A 19,185-nucleotide genomic window follows, 5' to 3' on the forward strand; every position below is an offset into this window, starting at 1 on the left:
AAATCTGCCTGCCTCTGCCTCCCAAGTGCTGGGATTAAAGGTGTGTGCCACCACTGCCCAGCAAATTTTTAGTTGAGATAAAATCCGTAAGTCATGTAGGACAAAGTTAATCATTGTAAAGTACACAGTTCCCGGGTGTCAACAATTCCCATCTGCTCACCTCCCCCTTCCCCAACCCCTAACACCCGTGTACTTTCTGTCTCTCTAGACTTTACTAATGCTGCACATTTTACCCACAATGAACTCATAAAATATTTAGCCCTTGTGTCTTTCCAAATTATCTTACAGCTATTTTTTTGTAGAAAGAATTTAAAAAAAAATACTAATTTTTTTTCAAAGCAATGATTATTTTGAAGCAAGACTACGTTTTCAGTTCAAGCCTTCCATGTCACCTGCTGCCTCCTGTCAAGTTTCTGCAAAAGAAATTATCCATGTTTGCTGGGACAATTCAGTCTGTGCTTTCGGAAAGGGGCCAAAATTTCTGCCCTCAGTGTTTGGTGATAGTTGGAGGTTTAGGGAATGACCACAAGGCTGAACTTAGGCTATGCCTGGTTTTCTGTAGTTGCCATGCAGATGTAATCTAGCTGGAGGAGGGACAGGAAGCCTCATTGTCAGTGATCTTAATGACAGCCACTATTGGGCCGGGTCAGGTTGGTGTTGATGGCAGCGAGTTGGTGTTGAGTAGGAAACATTGTGCTTCGTGACTGTTCTGCCCAAACAGATTTCTGTTCTGAAAAACCCTTTGCTCTATGAAAGAAAGCATGCTTGAGATAGGCTGTAATAACTCCTCCTTTTAAACTGCCTTCCTTATCCACCCTCTGGTGTTTTCCTAAATGGAGTTCCTGAATTCAGTAATAATTTCAAGGGACTTTTTTGGCTGAATACCTGGTCAGGACTCACTTGTGTTGGTTTGCACTGAACATGGTGCTTCAAAGAGTGCCAAGGTCTACAGACTACCAGCAGTTCGTGGGCATGATATTAAATGCAGCAATGTGCTGTCTAGGCATCTGGTAGACGGCAAGAAGCGTGAATATCCCCATGAAGCCTCACTTTTAGCCCCATTCTCAGTTCCTCATATCCACAAGCTGTTCTTATTTAGTTATAGATTAAGTTGTTTCTCACTGGGGTTTATAGTGGTCTAGGCTACAGAGAACCACTGACATTTAACTGGGCTTTTTCTTTCCATGTCTGGAAAGATTTCCGAGTTCTCTGTCTGAATGAACATACACTATCACCATCTATACATACACTTTACATATACTCTACAAACACTGAATGAACATACACTATCACCATCAGAACTTAAGCCATCTCTCAGCTGGAGGCCGGGAGTGTTTATATTTATTGATTGACTTCCTATCTCTAACAAGTCTTTAAAATGCTAATCCTATAACTTGCTGGGTAATGACTCAAAATTTATAGTAAAAATTAATTATTTGAGAGGTAGCATGATACATAATTAATATTCAGAAGTAGACTTGAGTAAATTTACATGCCAAAATGCCTCTCTTCCTTGGCGATATGACGTGGAACATGGTGTGGCGTAATTTTTATAAAATGATATTCATAATGGGATCTTCTGATTTGAGTTCTCACTAAATGGCATGGTAATGTTTTGCTTCCTGCTAAGCATGAGCATCAGAAGAGGGGAGGGCAGAGAGGTGGCAAGGCAAAATGAGAGGGGAGTTTGTATAGATCTCTTATGACACAATCAACTGAGGCTGTACTAGTCTCCTACGACACGGTCAACCGAGGCTATACTAGTCTCTTTCTTGGCCCTTGTGCCCCAGACACTAAAGTTTATAGTATCCTTTTCCCTGATAACTGGTATTTTCATGGGAGTGTGGGCAAGAGTCTGTGACCTGAGGTGACATAAAAGTGAAATTTTAGTCTTCCCAAGAGCCTCCACTGTGCTGCCTGAGCTTTTAGCTGCTGTGTTTTTGATGAGTGATTCATGAGGAAGAAATACAAATTTTAATCCGATGGGTTAAAATACTCTTCTTGTCTCATCTGCTTTTCATTTGTGTTATTTATTTATCTTTATCAATCACTTTGACCTAATATCATTTTGGGTAAGTTTGGGCATAAATGATCAATGGTAGTGGTATAAATAACAGCCATAATTGGTCAAATAATTGGAGGCTTATTTTGTTTTGGGTGCTGTTCTATGTACTTTAGTGTTGTGTTAATATTAATTTCTTTTAATGTGATCACAGTTATTGAGGAAAGTATTTTTATTCCTGCTCTATAGAGGAAGGAAACTGGAACTTAGAGGAGTTAATGAACCTGGCAAATACCCAGCTGGGGAGATGAAGCCAGATGCTGCTGACCGTGAGGTCTCAGTCCCTAGCCACCGCAGTGATGCTTGTGAGAGCAGCTGACTGTGGGCTACTGCCCTTGTCCTCTCAGGCCTGGCTGGACTGGTAGTAGCAGTTTGTTTCTATACTGAGTCTTCTAACAACAGACAATTCCTATTGATTTCAAAGGGGATAGTGTGTTAACTTAAGACACTTTTGTTTAAAACATTATACTGTACTGCTTCTTGGTGTTTTGTTAATAATAAATACAGGAAAACACTTTTTAAAAATCTGATTCTGTATTTGCTTTAAAGGTACAACTAAGTTTGTTTAATATATTAACATATAGTCACAGTCACATATATACTCTACCATCTGTATCTATCTATCTATCTATCTATCTATCTATCTATCTATCTATCTATCTACCCACCTATCTATCCATCCATCTACATCTGTCTGTCTGTCTGTCTGTCTGTCTACCTATCTCTGTCTCAATTTAACCTACATATCTGGCTGTCTATATCTTAATTTTGTCTGTATCTATCTCAATTTAATCTATCTATGTATTTATCTGCCTACTTATCTATCTATCTATCTATCTATCTATCTATCTATCTACCTATCATCTATCATGTAACCTTTGATATAAACAGCATCTATACATCTGCACACCATCCATCAGCCACACTGTTTTATATGGCAAGCAGATGTTGGGACAGACAGCACCTGCTAACAGAAGTTGATTCTTTATGGCTGCAGCATAGTCTCACCGCTGTGGGAATTTATGTCCCCACTCCCTTGCTGCCCATGGGGCCCAGCAGATCTGTGTTCCTGGTTCATTAGTGCTGCAGTCTGTGGTGGGTCTTGGAGCTTCGATTCAGGAAGATCTGCTTGGTCTGCTTTGATAACGCAGCCAAGAAACTATGGGTTGCAATGTAAAAAAAAAAAGTGCCAGCGGCTTTGCCTCTATGTAGAAAACTCATCTGAAAGCCCCACAGTGGGAGAAAAACACAAGCTTGCTTGTATAAAACCTTACACATCTGAGAAACCAGGTTTAGATAGCTCAGACAAGGGTGGCCTAGTCTGTCTGGCCTCTCTGAACAATACACCTGCATTTGGAGCAACTCCCTCCTTGCTTTTTCTCTCACTGGTAGCAGAAGCTACTAAGACAGGCTTCCACTTCTTGAGAGAGAGGCCAACCTGTTCAACATCCCTATTAACAGTAACTCTGGAGAAGCAACCAGGACTACATCCAGCTATGAAAATGCCATTGAAGCCTCAGTCATGTCTGAGGCTGTGAGTGGCTTTCCTTACTGAGGGGTCTTTGTGACGAGTCTGATTTTCCACTTCTCTGAGTTGACAAGTTCCTAATTAAAACTGTCACATCTCAATGACCATTTCAAGTCTTTACCACTCCTTTCACTTTACATGAAATGAGAACATTTTAGATGATGCACAAGCATGGGATTGAAGTGGATATAAAGAGCAATCCTAAGAATGACTTACTCATATTTTTAAGGCAGCTCATTAGTAATAACATAAGTTCTAAGATACGCCTGTAAAATGATTGCTGGAGAAAGTTTTAATTTGTTATTTCATAGTCATAACTGTCATGGAGTATTTTTACAGCGTATTACTTAAGCTCTGGCTGCCTTTCTTTTTGTATATGCCATCTGTGGTTAGCTCTGAAGCATGGTAAGGAAGAACAGAACAAACCCTGGTGAGAAGTGGTTGCTCTTGGTGACTCCTTCTGAGGCCATGGAGGGGGTTGGGAGATTGGGGGGAGTTCGGGGGACACCTATCTGAGGTCCTGGGAAATACTATCCAAGTGCTCCCACCTTCCAGGGAGAATGCTCCAGCCTATGAAATAATAGAGCAAAGAGAATTTTAAGCAGAGATATCTTATCTTCATTTTTGTTTTGTCCTCCTAATATATGCAAATGAGGTATTATTACAACTCTTGTTTATGGCTTCTTTTGCTCCCAATGGCTTCTGACAAAGTGTCCTTTACTTGGACTTAATAGCAAGGCTTTTCTTTCCTTTACCTATTCTGTTTTTTAAACCCAAGCACCAGCCATATTTATTTAGCATATACACTTCATTGTCTCTTTTTTGTTCATTGCTTAGAAAAGTACAAGATGGCAGTGAAAAAGTCAAACTATAAAAACAACATGAACCTTTCAGGAAGCATTGGTGAAGTAAGGAAAATGTGCTAGTGTTGTCCAGTGGTGGAAGGATTCTTTTTAGGCTGACCTGCTGCTCACTGCCTGTAGACAGGCCACTGCTGCTCACTGCCTGTAGACAGGCCACTGCTGCTCACTGCCTACAGACAGGCCACTGCTGCTCACTGCCTATAGATAGGCCACTGCTGCTCACTGCCTACAGACAGGCCACTGCTGCTCACTGCCTGTAGACAGGCCACTGCTGCTCACTGCCTACAGACAGGCCACTGCTGCTCACTGCCTACAGACAGGCCACTGCTGCTCACTGCCTACAGACAGGCCACTGCTGCTCACTGCCTACAGACAGGCCACTGCTGCTCACTGCCTACAGACAGGCTACTGTTGCTCACTGCCTATAGATAGGCCACTGCTGCTCACTGCCTGTAGACAGGCCACTGCTGCTCACTGCTTATAGACAGGCCACTGCTGCTCACTGCCTGTAGACAGGCCACGGCTGCTCACTGCCTGTAGACAGATTATGGCTGCTCACTGCCTATAGACAGACCACGGCTGCTCACTGCCTATAGACAGATTATGACTGTTCATTGCCTGTAGACAGGCCACTGCTGCTCACTGCCTACAGACAGGTCACTGTTGCTCAGCTGCCTGTAGACAGGCCACTGCTGCTCACTGCCTACAGACAGGCCACTGCTGCTCAGCTGCCTGTAGACAGATTATGGCTGCTCAGCTGCCTATAGACAGGCCACTGCTGCTCACTGCCTGTAGGAAGACCACTTGTCAACCATCAGAATACTCTGTACTCCAGCAAATCTTGCTGGGGATGGGCAAGGATGCTGAAGTAATGTGTAACTTTTTTCTTTGGATTAATCACTTTTTCTGAATTTGTGTTTTCAGCAGGGAAAATCCACTGGAATTTTTTATTTTCCTCTAAACTAACAGTAAATAAGTTAATGTTGACATCTTTAGCAATGAGATCTTACTGTCAATTTTTGTAGGGTAACCAAGAAAAATGGCATAATCCTATAATATTTTGGAGTCTGTTGACCCTTACTGGCCATAGCTCCAAACCTTGTAATCTATTCCTAGCACTGGGCTTTTTATTTGTTATTTTATGATGTCTAAAAAGGGGCATAGTTGCTCTGCTGTAGGATAATTCCATTTAAATACCATATGTGTGTATATATATGTATATATATATCATACATATACATGCATGTATACATATATACACACATATATGCATGTGTTTATATTGTAGAAAACATCCGCAATAGTAGTTTTCATATGATTTTTCATGAGGCCTTTATCATGAGCTCTATTTCTTGTACTCCTAAGACACTGCATAGTTGAGTCATAAAATGCATAGAGATCAAGATAGATCTGACCTGGGATAGAGATCAAGATAGATTTGACCTGGAAGTTTCATTCCTAGTAGCGTTCAGAGTTCCTGGAGGTGCTATGAATGCTGCCAGAGAATAAAAGCAATCACCAACGTTATCCAGCTGTGGACCTTGTGTGTTACAATAATGACTAGTCTATTAAGGTGTCCCTGCTACTGCAACAGTGGCAGGAATGTACAGGGTATAACCAACCACCTTCTGGTTTGATTTAAGGCTCATTCCACAAGATGGTCAAGCTCGAGCTAGGCAAAATCCCAGCACAGAGCAGGGGTGGGATTGAGGGGTGGCATGAAATCCTAGCCAAGGAGCTATTGGTAATCAATATCTTTCAAGAAAGGAAGAATCAGTTTTCTTTACAAGTCTAGCCCTTGGTAGGTGGAATAAGCTCCAGAGGATGCCTACCCACCCCAGGTTATATAGCCAGCACTGAATCAACCTGGACAGGATTAAAAAATGAGAACACAAAGTTGGGTGGGTGTTGAAAGAGGATGTATCGGGGAGGAGTTGGAGAAGGGGAAAAATGATCAAAGGACAATGTATGATGAATGAACTCTTCCAAGGGTTAGTAAAATCTGTATTGAAATAAGTTACATTGTAGAATATCTGCTAAAACCCCTAATTGTAATAGAAAACATACATTACTAGCATATAAATTTTCATATTTTTGGAGGATAAGAAGAACCTACACAATGATTAATTATATATTCCTAAATTTTCTTCAGTGAATTAAGAATAACTTAAATGTATTGACAAAAACTCAATGAAGGATTTTGAGGCCAAAATGAAGGCTATTAGATTCTATCACAAATTATAGCCTCACTTTCTTCTTTTAAAAACTATTTTATTATAAAGCAATCTCTTGGTTTTTTTTTTTTTATATTACAGCATCCATCACAGATTGTACAGAAGGAAAACTGAGAAAAGGAAAATCAAGAAATAAGGTCCTAATTTCTTGTACATATAACACATTGGGAATCATATAAATCAGTATTGGACAACTAAAAGCATAAAATTCAATAGGCAAATAAAGCGAACATGATCATGTCCCAGTGGCTGAATAAAAGAGAGACAGAAGTTACTTAAGAACTTCTTAAGAAGAAGTTACCTAGTTACTTAAGAAAAGTTTCAAAAAAGTAAGGGTAATTGTTAGGGACGGCACTGATGTTGTCACTCTGGTTCTTGGGCAGGGTAGAAGAGTGAGCTTCACTTGACAATCGAAAGTGTTATTTTTTTAAACTAGCATTTTAACTCCTAAGAATGTGTTCCAAAGAAATACAAGTGTCCATAGCAATTTATACCACTTAAGCACAATATTTATAATAATAAAAAATTTAAAACAACCCACAACTCTTACAAAAGGTGTGTCTATTTTGATAATTAATTAGATGTTCATGTTCTGAAATATAGTTTTAAGAATGACATGGTAAAATAGAATTTGACACCATGAAAAAGCTTAGAGTATGTTCTTATGTGAAAAGAAGGGTAGACTACAAGGCAATATCCACAACACGACTCTAATATTGTAATAAAAACACACAAAACATTGGAATGGCAATTGTCACTTTTTTAGGGTGCCAAAATTATACCTGATTGTTACTTTGTATTTTATGCCATTATTTAAATGTTCTATAATAGCCATATTATTGACCTTGTAATATAAATGAAAAAAATAAATAATATGAAAAATGACTCAAATATCTGATTACTTAGTGGCAAATCATTTATGCACTTTGGAACTGAGATTGTCAAAGACATAAACCAGTTGGGTACAATCAAGTTTAGTTCGGGTGGGAATCTGTGATATCGAGGTCTTAGTGGTGGTAGCATCTCCAGCACAGATTTTGTTATTCTGCCTAACAAGGGCTGATGGAGAAGGCAAAGGCATTAGTCATTTTAAGCATTTGGCATATTTCCAAAACACCGAGTCGATTTAATGTAATTACTTTTTCATAATTATCGTCTCAGAAGTGCTTAACTTCAGTTCTGACTAATCTTTAGTCATCTCCTTAGCTTCCTGCTGTGAACCTGGGAGCAGAGAGGACAGTAAATAAACATTTAGGCGCACTGGTTACTTACTATTTAAAGAGAACCCACGGGGATTAGTTATTTGAAGTGATTTTTTTTTTTTTTTTTTTTGGTTATAGAAGCAATGACTATTGATGTCTGTTTTGCTTTACTCATATCATGGTTGCTTAAGTGAGGTCCTCTGGCATGCCAGGGTAATCAGTGCCCCACGAATGGCTCTTGGCTACAAGCCACAGTGACCTCTTGGGGGAGATCCAATAACAATAGCAACAACGTGCCCCAAAACAGAACTGTGCTGAGTCCCAGAGCTCTGTGCTGTGATGTTGCTGTTTTCAACCACTATGGGTAGCTTTGAAAAATTGATTCTTAGATTCTTTTTACTGGGGTTCAAGTGTATTTTTATTTTCCTTTCTAAATTGCCTAAGTCTCTGGAATCACTGTCTTATTTCAGTGGTGATTATAATTCTAATGGACCATATAATGTATGAAATGTCTACTTTTCTGCCATTTTTGAACTATGCAAATAATTGTTTTAACCAGAGTTAAAGTAATATCAGCGCACAAAGTATTTAGTATTAAAAATCTGCATTGTATGAGTTGACTTCATTTTTATTCTTCTAGAATAAAATTAAAGAATAAAATTAAAATACAACTTCTTCTAGAAGTTGTATAAATGTCCAGCTTTTGAATTTTCTGGTAATATTTTAATTTCTATCCTCTATGTCCGTAGACTATTGGTTTATCTGGATTGAGTCTTCATCATAGCATACTATCACATGTAACCCAGGAGTTCATTCTTATGGTTCCATGGAAGCATAGAAAAACAGCTTCTATAAACCTCCCAGGACTTTCAATTTCCAGCTGGGGTGATGGCGGCAAATGATGATGCTTGAGCACGAACTTCTGTTCTATATAGCTCCACCATGAACTTCTGTTCTACATAGCTCTACTAGAGTCACGTACTATCCCCAATCTCTCAACAGAATGAGGCTGTGCTGAGGAAAAAAGGATAGGTAGAGATTTATATGAAGACGTGATGTTTATGAGCACAATACTTCTCAGAAGGCTAGGGTCATAGCCCAGCAGCAGGGTTTTCATAGGCCATAGCTCATAACTACTGCCATCTTCTGTGATAGAGACCTGTGCTCAAAGGAACCTGGACTTGTGTTCAAACTGTCACTGGAAGGATGAATGTTTTGAAGATGGGTTTATGACCCAAAGCAATCTACAGTATCAATGTAAACTCATAAAAATTACAGTGATATTCTTCATAGACTCAGAATAAATCCTAAAGTCTGTTTGAAAATAAGACAACAGATAGCCAATGCTCTTCTAAGTAGAAAGCATACAGCTGGAAACATCACACTACTCACCTCAAAATACACTACAAAAGTATAGTGACAGAGTCAGTGTGGTCCTGAACAAAAGCAGACATGTACATGGACCAGTGGAACACTACAGAAGATTCAGAGGCAAACTCACACACCTGTCGCCATCTAATTATTGGTACAATGGTACAAAAAACACATAGCAGAAAAAAAATAAAGAGCCATGACACTCAATGGTGCCAGTAAAGCTGGCTGTCCTCTGCAGAAAAAACAGATTAGTACCATATCTTTCTGCCTATAAAATCAGCTGGATCAAAGATCTTAATGTCAAGCTGGAAACATTCAAGTTGCTAAAGAAAACACTTCAGGATTTAGGTCTAGGTAAGTCATTTCTGAATAGAATTTCTATGGTGTAAGAAACACTCCCAAGAATTGACAAATGCAATTGCATAAAATTAAAACAAACTCTTGCACAGCAAGAGAAACTGTCACAGAGTGAGCAGATAGCATATAGAATGCAAAATCCACCCTTTACCAGCTTTACTTAAGACAAGGGGTGAACGTCTGTCTGTCTGTCTGTCTGTCTGTCTATCTATCTATCTATCTATCTATCTATCTATCTATCTATCTATCTCTCTATCTCTATATCTCTCTATCTCTCTATCTATCTATCTCTATCTCTCTCTCTCTATCATCATCATCATCTATCACCTATGTATCTATTTATCTATCATCTATCTGTAATACCTTCAAAATTAAACACACAAAACCAACTCTGCTTATCAAAAAGTGGGCCAATGAACCAAACAGTTATCAAAAGAATATATACAAATGAACAATAAGTGTTTCAAAAATTGTTCAACTCTCCTAGTCAATCAGAAAAATGTAACTTAAAACCACCTCTCCCTAGTCAGAATGGCCACCGTCGAGAGAACAAATCACAAGTGTTGGTGGGGATTTGGGAGGAGAGGAGCTGTGTCCATTGTTGGTAGAAGTGTAAATGGGCGCAACATATGGAAATTGATGTGATCGTTTCTCAGAAATCTAAAAATAGAGCTTGCCTATGACTCAGCTATTTCATTGCTGGCATATGTCCACAGGCCTCCATTCCTGCTGCAGAGATGCATGCTTGCATATCCATGTTCATCTCCACCCCTTTCACGGTAGTAAGGGAATGAAATCGGCCCAGATGGCTGCCAACAGATAAATGACTAAGATGTGGCCCATGGACACATGGGATTTTACTCAGCAATAAAGGAGAATGAAGTAAAATTTGCAGGAATATGGATATTGAGGTAATCAGACTCAGAAAGATAACAATGTTTTCTTTCATATGAAGATCTTAACTCCTAAGTGTTCAATGTTTGTGTCTTGCTGGGAGTAAACGTGGGTAGAGGCAAAGAACACAGTAAAGAGCCTATGAGAAGAGGAGAAAAAGCCGTGTTAGGGACCGTAGTGGGGAGGGCAACTCACTAGGTACCAAAGTGGAGGGGTAAACTGTGTTACAAGATGGTGGTATGTGGTGGGGGTGGTTCTCTAGCAGATAGTGAATGTGCAGACAGAAATTCTTTTTATGTTATTAGAAATTCCAGATGAAATATGCTTTAAAATTTTTAAACATCTGGTTTCAGGAGAAAGTGTGACCAGATCAACAGCTGGATGTCTAGATAGATGGCTTACTGACAGACAGAAAGTGAACCCTTTGCCTTGGGTTTTTTATGTTGCTACTTAACACGCTTACTCCTCACTTTTGGGCATGCATGAGCAATTTTCCATTAGCTTGTTTGAGCCATTGCAGCCCTACCACATCCTGGCTCTTTTCTTTTTCTGGTTTCTACTGTAAACCAGCATTCTGAGAAAGAGCCTAGAATGTTTTAGATCAGCAGTTCTCAGCCTTTCTAATACAGTTTCTCATGTTGTAGTGACCCCCAACCATAAAATTATTCATTTGCTACTTCATAACTGTAATTTTGCTACTGTTATGAATCATAATGTAAACATCTGACATGCAGGATATCTGGTATATGTCCTTCACAAAACGGTCACAACCCACAGGTTGAGAACCACCATTGTAGAGGTTCATTATGATCCTGTGCAGTGTTGCAGCCTGATTTTTAGCCAACCTCGGGTGTAAGGGAAGAACGTTTTATTTTCTCATTGCTACAGTGGAGCAGGTAACATGTTTTTTTCCACCTAGCTTTCTTTCTTTCCTATTTTCCTGGTTGGCAAAGGTTATGTAGTTTCTATGGAAAAATAGGACCCAGCTGTCCTTGAGTGGGTCTGTCAGAACAGAGATTCATGTTTAGCAGCTCGTTCATGGTGCCTGCACAGGTTTGGTGACAAATTACACATGGGATCCTTTTTAGAATGGTAGGACGTCTTGAGCATTTCCAGCTAGGATGAGTGAGAAAACTTTAACATCTCTCGCAATGTAACAAGAGACAATGATTTTAGGTCATAAAATAAGAAGTCATTTCTGAGATCCAGAGAACTTGGAAAGGGCAATTTTATAAATTGCAGTCATGCTGGGAATCGGTTAATAAAACAAGGGGATGCTTTTAGGGGTGAAACGTGACATCAATAAAGACTTCGAATTGTGTATCCCTCTTGACTTCGGCTTTCTCCACACCATGTCTTCTTAATACCAATTATTTAGGAATAAAAAGTCTAGAGTGTTTCTCTCTTTTTTTCCCTTTAAGTTTCCCGCAGTTTCAGTGAATGTACTGTTAAGACTTAGGGGGGAACAGTGCACCGTAGCAAACAAAAATTAGTTCTGGGGAAACAATAGCTGCTAGTATTGATATCAGTTCCCTGAGGAGACAGGTTCTTTCTGATTTCTAGGGGTTCTTCATTTCCATAGCTGATGTTAAAGCCTGGAGTTTCTGGGCCAGGAGTGGCTGTGTGCAGAGTCATCTGCCCCTGGGAAATGAATGCTCCTAGGTTTCCTGAATACTTGGGCCTCCCTCTCCTCCTGCCCCTCACTTAGCTGTCTTTGTAGGCCAAGAAGCCACCCAGAAGCTGTAACTACCAGCAGATTCCCACATGACAAATTCGTCCTTTGTGAGGATACAATTGACCTGTCACCCCATCTTTACAGCTAATTAGCTCTTTAGTAAGCAATGGCTGGTGTCAGAGGTCATCTGATACCTGATTCTGGTAAATTGACCGTAAATATGACTGTCATCTGTATTTGCTGTTCACAACACTGCCTAGTGACCAGATTTCAGCTCTTTTCTCTGGATCTTCTGCTCCCCTTTGTTGGCAAGATAAAGTTTCCGAGTAATGCTCCCGGGCTTATTATACCCTGAAATTATAGGCTTGCCGCTCCACTGGCCTTTTGGTCATGCCACCCATGGGGGCACATCAGCTTCCAACAGTTTCCCAGAGCTTCTTTTGTTTCCTCCTCTAATGAGAAGGACACCAGAGGAACTCTTGTCCTGATTCTGCTGTTACTATTTTCACTTGTAGAAACGTCCTAATGCTTTCTAACAATTACACTAGCAAGGCCAAAAGCCACTGGTAATTACTGAGTGTTTTGTGCTTTGCCGGACTCTACACCAAGAGTACGCCAATTCTAAGAAGTGGATGTGGAGACACTTTTAGTGCCTAGAGGAGGAGGAAACAGGTTTGGAGAGATTAAACTTTGTATTCTGAGATTATAAGGTAAATAAAAAGATCCAAGCTTTGTTGAGGTTAGCCTGACCTTTGATTTAGATCTCTTAGCTCCTCCACTGGTCAGCCTGAAGGATGTAGTTATTAATATACTTACTGGGTATAGTTTAAATAACTAATGTTACTTATTTAAATATGGGGCAAAGTGAGTCTGGATTGTCATTTTCCATGGGGTCTTAAGAGTCAGAGTTATCCAGGAAATACAAAATGGTGACAACAGAAGCAGGTAGAGATTGACTTAAGGTCTTGTTCAGAGGCAGATAATCTGGAAGGAGAATGACAATTGGAATGGATGTATGGCCATCTGAGCAGTGCTCCTCTGTGCTCCTCCATAGTGGTTCTACTGGGAAGCCCAGGGTGGCATACTCAGCTGCTCACGTGTGTCTTGGAGGAAGCATGAGGCAGCCCTGTGTTACATGGGAATAGATGAGAAGTATGAAGCTGTCGAATCAGAGAGAGTGAACAGTGAATGCGACGTGGATTCACACTGTGTAGTTCACCCCACCATTTCTGCTTGGTCAAGGTTCACTTGTTTCTAAACTCCAAGTGGATTTTCAGAGAATTGAGTAAACTTCTCCTCTCCCCTCCTCACCTATATTCTGTCTTGCTCCTGAGGGAGAGTGTAATGAGGAGGCCTTCTTGGAAGGCATATTAAAAGGATTAGGTCATCGATCACTAATGAGATGTCTAGGATTCAGAAACAAGTAGACAGAATCTCAGATCTTAGTCTAGCCCAGTTTGTGCATGGAAGGGAAAGGAAATCAAAGACTTCAGACACTGCAATTTCCTTTATGATGGATTGAGCAGATACAGTAAGAGCGTGGATAATAATAAAGATATAAAATGAGCAAGAGTTTGCTTTTGCATTAGAGCAGACCAGAACCGGATGTACCTGACTGCTGTATAGATTGAGATTGCAGTCTTAAAAAATATGAGAGATTCGGTATGCAAATGTGGGAGCAGGGCATAATCAATCAGCGTCCCCTAAGTGTATTGAGTTGCCTAGGTAATATAGTCAGCACTGTGTGTCATGCCAAGGATGACACAGTCTTTGACCTTATCTAGACAGGCAAAGTGGGTGCCTAGAAGACAGAGGGGAGGACCAACCGCTTCATCATGAAGCTACAGAGGAAGAAGAAAGGTGACAGCGACAAGGAAATTTAAGAAGCCAGCTTGAATTAAGCAGAAGGAGATTTGTATGGGAATCAAGAGATTGGCACCTGGATTTTTTCATGACAGCTGGGTGACATTGAGGAAACCAATTTCCCTCTTGGGTTTTTTTTTAATTCTGTCTATAAAATAAAGGAGATAGAGAGGCCAACCTCTGGTATTCCCATAGCTGATATTCTGACATAAATCATTGGATAACTCCTTCCCATAAACGGAATTAGAAAGGATTAATTTTGTGTGTGTGTGTGTGTGTGTGTGTGTGTGTGTGTGTGTGTGTGCTTGCTGGCACATACATATGGTTGAAGGTATGAGGCTTAGAAGGACTCTAAGGGGAAATAGAAGAGAGGATTTGTTTAGAACCGGATGTAGAGAAGTAGAAAGGAGGTGTGTTCAAATGTGACAACAAGGCCAGTCACTCTAAATCTCAGCTCCAGGGCATGAGAAACAACTGCATTACTATTAGCAAATCCAAAACCCAGGCTGCCATTTTTGTTTTTTGTCTTTCCCTTAATAATCACATCTAAGTCCATAAATAATATGTGCTCAGATCAAGTGACTTCTCTTTCCCCCATCAACATTAACTTAGTTTAGCTGTGGGAATATCTCTCTTAGATGAAAACCATGTTGAATCTATTTACTTTAGAGTTAAGCCCCCTTGAAGAGCCATAGCCATCTTTAAAATTATCATTGGATCCTATCACCAAAACCCCCAAACCCTTTCAGGACTCTGGACTGCATCTAGAGCACAAGCCATTTTCCTTCCCCTTTTCTGTACAGGGAAACAATGGTCCAGCTTGCATGGAGCATAACATCCAGCCTCTTCCATCTGGTCACTTTCTTCTCTCTGGGTTCTGGGTTTTATAAAGTCATGGCACCAATGTTGTGTTTTATAAAAATAAAGAGGCCAGAAATATCTTTGTTGGAGGCATGATATGGTGTGGGGGAAGGGGGTGCCTCTGCGGGCCCATGCTGAGGCATCCCTTCCCTCTGAGGGACCAGCCATATGATAGTACAGTATAGAATAGAGTTTATTCAGGGAATGGGGGGGAGTTTCAAGAAAGGCATATATATATATATATATATATATATATATATATATATATATAGAGAGAGAGAGAGAGAGAGAGAGAGAGAGAGAGAGGAGTAGAGGCTGGGAATGGGGAGAGAGGGAGAGCAGGAGCAAGAGGACTGAGCAAGAGCAAGAGAGCAGGAGAGTGAAGAGTGGGGAGCAGTCCCTTTAGTCAGGCACACCTGGCTGTTGCCAGGTAACTGTGGGACGGAGCTTAGACTAAATGCTGACACTGGTCCCCATTGGCCTCTTGCATATCCTGAGATATTCCAGCACACTCTTGCCTTAAATGTTTTACATGCATTCTATTCTTCCTGTATTTTTTCAAGTCTGTGCTCAAAGGTCACCTCCTGTAGGAAGGTCATTTAAGATCCTGCATAACTATACAATACCCTGCCTCATGGAATCTGGATTCCATAGTATATAGTGCAATTGGAAATTGCTCTCCATACTTACTGGCTTATTGCCTATTTCCCCTCTAAGATATAAGTCTCCAGAAAGTAGGCAACTATTTTGCATAGTTCATCTTTGTATTCTCTATCTTTATAGCAGGCACCCAGTAAGTATTTGTTGGGGAAGCGAAAGGATGACTAAACTAAAAGAGCAATATAGCAGAGTAGTGTCAGACCCATAGAGCAATGCTCAGGCAAACAAATTTAGGTCCTAGCTTGCTCCTTCCTCAACAGCTGAGTGATCCTGGGGAGTTACATAGCCTTCATAAGCTTTGAGAGTGACACAAGGAAGAAGGTCCCCATAGTGTCATGTCACTGGATTGCAAAGTATACTACCTGAAGTACATACAGTGAATCTCCCAAGTTCAGAACCATAGAATTAACTCTTTTTATTTTGACTATGGCCTCCTAATTATTATTATTATTATACAGTTATTAAGGCAATTTTCATATATATGTATTCACATACACATATATACTTATATATACTTATATGTGTGTGTGTGTGTAGTCTGGGATCATAAATGAGAGAAAATATGATACTTATTTTTCTAAGCCTGACAATTTTCTTAATATGATTATCTGTGGTTATATCAGTCTTCCTGCAAATGACCAACTTCATGTTCCTTTATGAATATAAAAATCCCCTTGTGTGTATGAATTCCACCTGCTGTTTCATCTGTGGTTGGACAGCTTAGTTGTTTGCATAATGCAGCCATATGAATAGTTCTGCTGAGGTATTGATGTGTGAGTATCTCCATGCTGTGTTGATTTGGAGTCTTTTGGATAAATACCAAGAAGTAGAATGTCTAAGCCATATGGCGAATGCACTTAGAAACTTTGGTGGATATCCAAGCTGCCTTCCAGATACAAACTGGATAGATGCAGTTTGCATCCCTACCAGTGGGGGTAGGTTCTCCCTTTGTCCTCATCTTTGCCAGCATTTGTTGTTATTTGTTTTCTTGGCGACTGCCCCTCCAACTGGGGTGGGCACAGTTTCCATTTCTGTGCATGTAATGGCATTTTCTTTAGGACATCCAAACCTAGGTTTAAAGAACAGATCCCAGTGAGGAACAAGCAGCATTTGAGACATGAAGGAACCTTCCCTCCCCCATTCCTTCTGACCTCCTCTCTAGTTCTTCCTTTATCTCCTTTCTTCTCATCTTTCCTTATGTCCCCTGTGTTCTGTTCACTCCTCCACACCGTTCATTTATAGAGGTATTTATGTGGTTATAGGCAAGTGGTAATTATACATTAGATAAAAGGACTCTTTTGTTGTTATTGTTAACATTTGTTTGTGGCCAGAGTCCAGTGAGAGCCAGGCATGCAAGCCTGGAGGCATGGAGCCACTGTACCAACAAACTGGTACACAGGATCTGCTCTCATGTGAGATGCCTGGAGACGGCAGGCTGTGCTCTTATTAGAAAATTAAACCCAAGCAAGCATAGGCCAGAGATTCGGTCATCCCGAACTTCAGCAGGTTTTCTTAAGCAAGGAGCCTCCTAATAAATGTCAGGATACCACACTTGTTGACTAGTGTAAGTATGGCCCTGTAGGAGGCCTCCAGAACTTCTAGAACTATGCCCTACCAGGGAACAGCCAACCAACAGGAGAAACTTCTTTCATTGAGGACTCTGATATCACCACCATACCAGTGGATGAATGACTACACTTTAGCTGTGGACTCTGACCACAAATAAATGTTAATAATAACAATAAAAGAGTCTTTTCATCTAATATATAATTATCATTCCCTATAGCCACATACATATCTCTGTAAATAATCTAGAACATTCACCAACACATAGATGGCATCATTAGAGGTGAGCACAGTTCTCTGAGTAGGTTTGGCATGGCAAAGTTCCCAGTGAGGAACAGGGAGAAATCCTTATTCAATAGTATGGCTCCTGTGTTTACATTTGTTTCCAAGCTCTGATCGTGACATTGTGACTGTGAGACCAACTCCTTGGGTGTGCAATCCTTTCTGTTGGAGCTGAGTGAGTCCCAAAGCAACTGCATTCCCTTTTGTTGGTGTTGCAAGGGACCATAGTGGTTCCTGTTGCTAGCTCATTTACTGAACTTGCATGAGTTGAGGCTACCACTACGGGGACCAATAACAGGCTGAAGTGTTTCAATAGAGTTTACTTTTTAAAAAGTAATGTCGTTCTTTTACACAGGAACAATTCTGCAGGGACAAAAATGGAGAAGGAACTGAGGGAAAGGAGGTCCAGTGACAGGCCAAATTGGGATCCAGCTCAAGGGGAGGCTCCAAGGCCTGACACTATTACTGATTCTATTGTGTGCTTACAGACAGCAGCCTAGCATGGCTGCCCTCTAAGAGGCCCAACAAGCAACTGAAAGAGTCAGATGCAGATACTTAAACTCAACCAATCGACAGAAGCTGGGGACCCCTGTGGTTGAATTAGGGAAAAGCTGGAAGAAGCTGAGGAGGAGGGAGAGCCTATAGGAAAATCATCAGTCTCAACTAACCTGGACCCCTGAGATCTCTCAGACACTGAGCCACCAACCAGGCAGTATATACCAACTGATATGATTCTGTTTTCTGCTGGAACTTTTATGTAATGTATGTACTATATTATTATGATGGAGGCTTACAGCCAGCCCTGTGACTGTACTGATTGTACTCTAAGGTAGAGAAGGTCTTCTTTACCTTCTGTTAGATCAATTTCAAGTCTAATTGAGTAGTCTTAATTTCATATTGTACTGGCTGGTTTTGTGTGTCAACTTGACACAGGCTGGAGTTATCACAGAGAAGGGAGTTTCAGTTGGGGAAATGCCTCCATGAGATCCAGCTGTGGGGCATTTTCTCAATTAGTGATCAAAGAGGTAGGGCCCCTTGTGGGTGGTGCCATCCCTGGGCTGGAGGTCTTGGGTTCTATAAGAGAGCAGGCTGAGCAAGCCAGGAGAAGCAAGCCAGTAAGAAACATCCCTCTGTGCCCTCTGCATCAGCTCCTGCTTCCTGACCTGCTTGAGTTCCAGTCCTGACTTCCTCTGGTGACCAACAACAATGTGGAAGTAAGCTAAATGAACCCTTTCTTCCCCAACTTGCTTCTTGGGCATGACATTTGTGCAGGAATAGAAACCCTGACTAAGACAAATTGGTACCAGCATAGTGGGGTATTCCTGTGACAACCTGACTATGTTTTGGGAAGGACTGTGGAAGAACTTTGGAACTTTGAGCTAGAAGAGTGGCTGATTGTTAAGAACTCTGTGGGATGTTCTGTAGGAGCTTGGATGATCATGTTGAGAACAGTGCAGAGATGGAGGCCTGGCTTGTGAAATTTCAGAGGGAAGATTAAAGACTCTTATCAGGGCCATGTTGTTTTGATTGTGAAGATTCTGTGGTTTTGGTTAGCTGGGGCTGAAGTATCGGCTGTGATTAACAAGATACCAGAACTACTGAAGCAAAAACTTTGCATTACTGGAACTATTGATGCTGGTTAGCTGGAGCTGAGAAATTAGCATTGATTACGAAGAGACCCACATCACTAAGGTGGCATCTTATGGGAAGTGTTTTCTGAGAGCACAAAGAGGCTGTGTTCCAGAGATAGCCAAGGTTGTACCT

This window comes from Mastomys coucha, unplaced genomic scaffold (genome assembly GCF_008632895.1).
Source record: "Mastomys coucha isolate ucsf_1 unplaced genomic scaffold, UCSF_Mcou_1 pScaffold22, whole genome shotgun sequence".
NCBI classification, from domain to species: domain Eukaryota; kingdom Metazoa; phylum Chordata; class Mammalia; order Rodentia; family Muridae; genus Mastomys; species Mastomys coucha.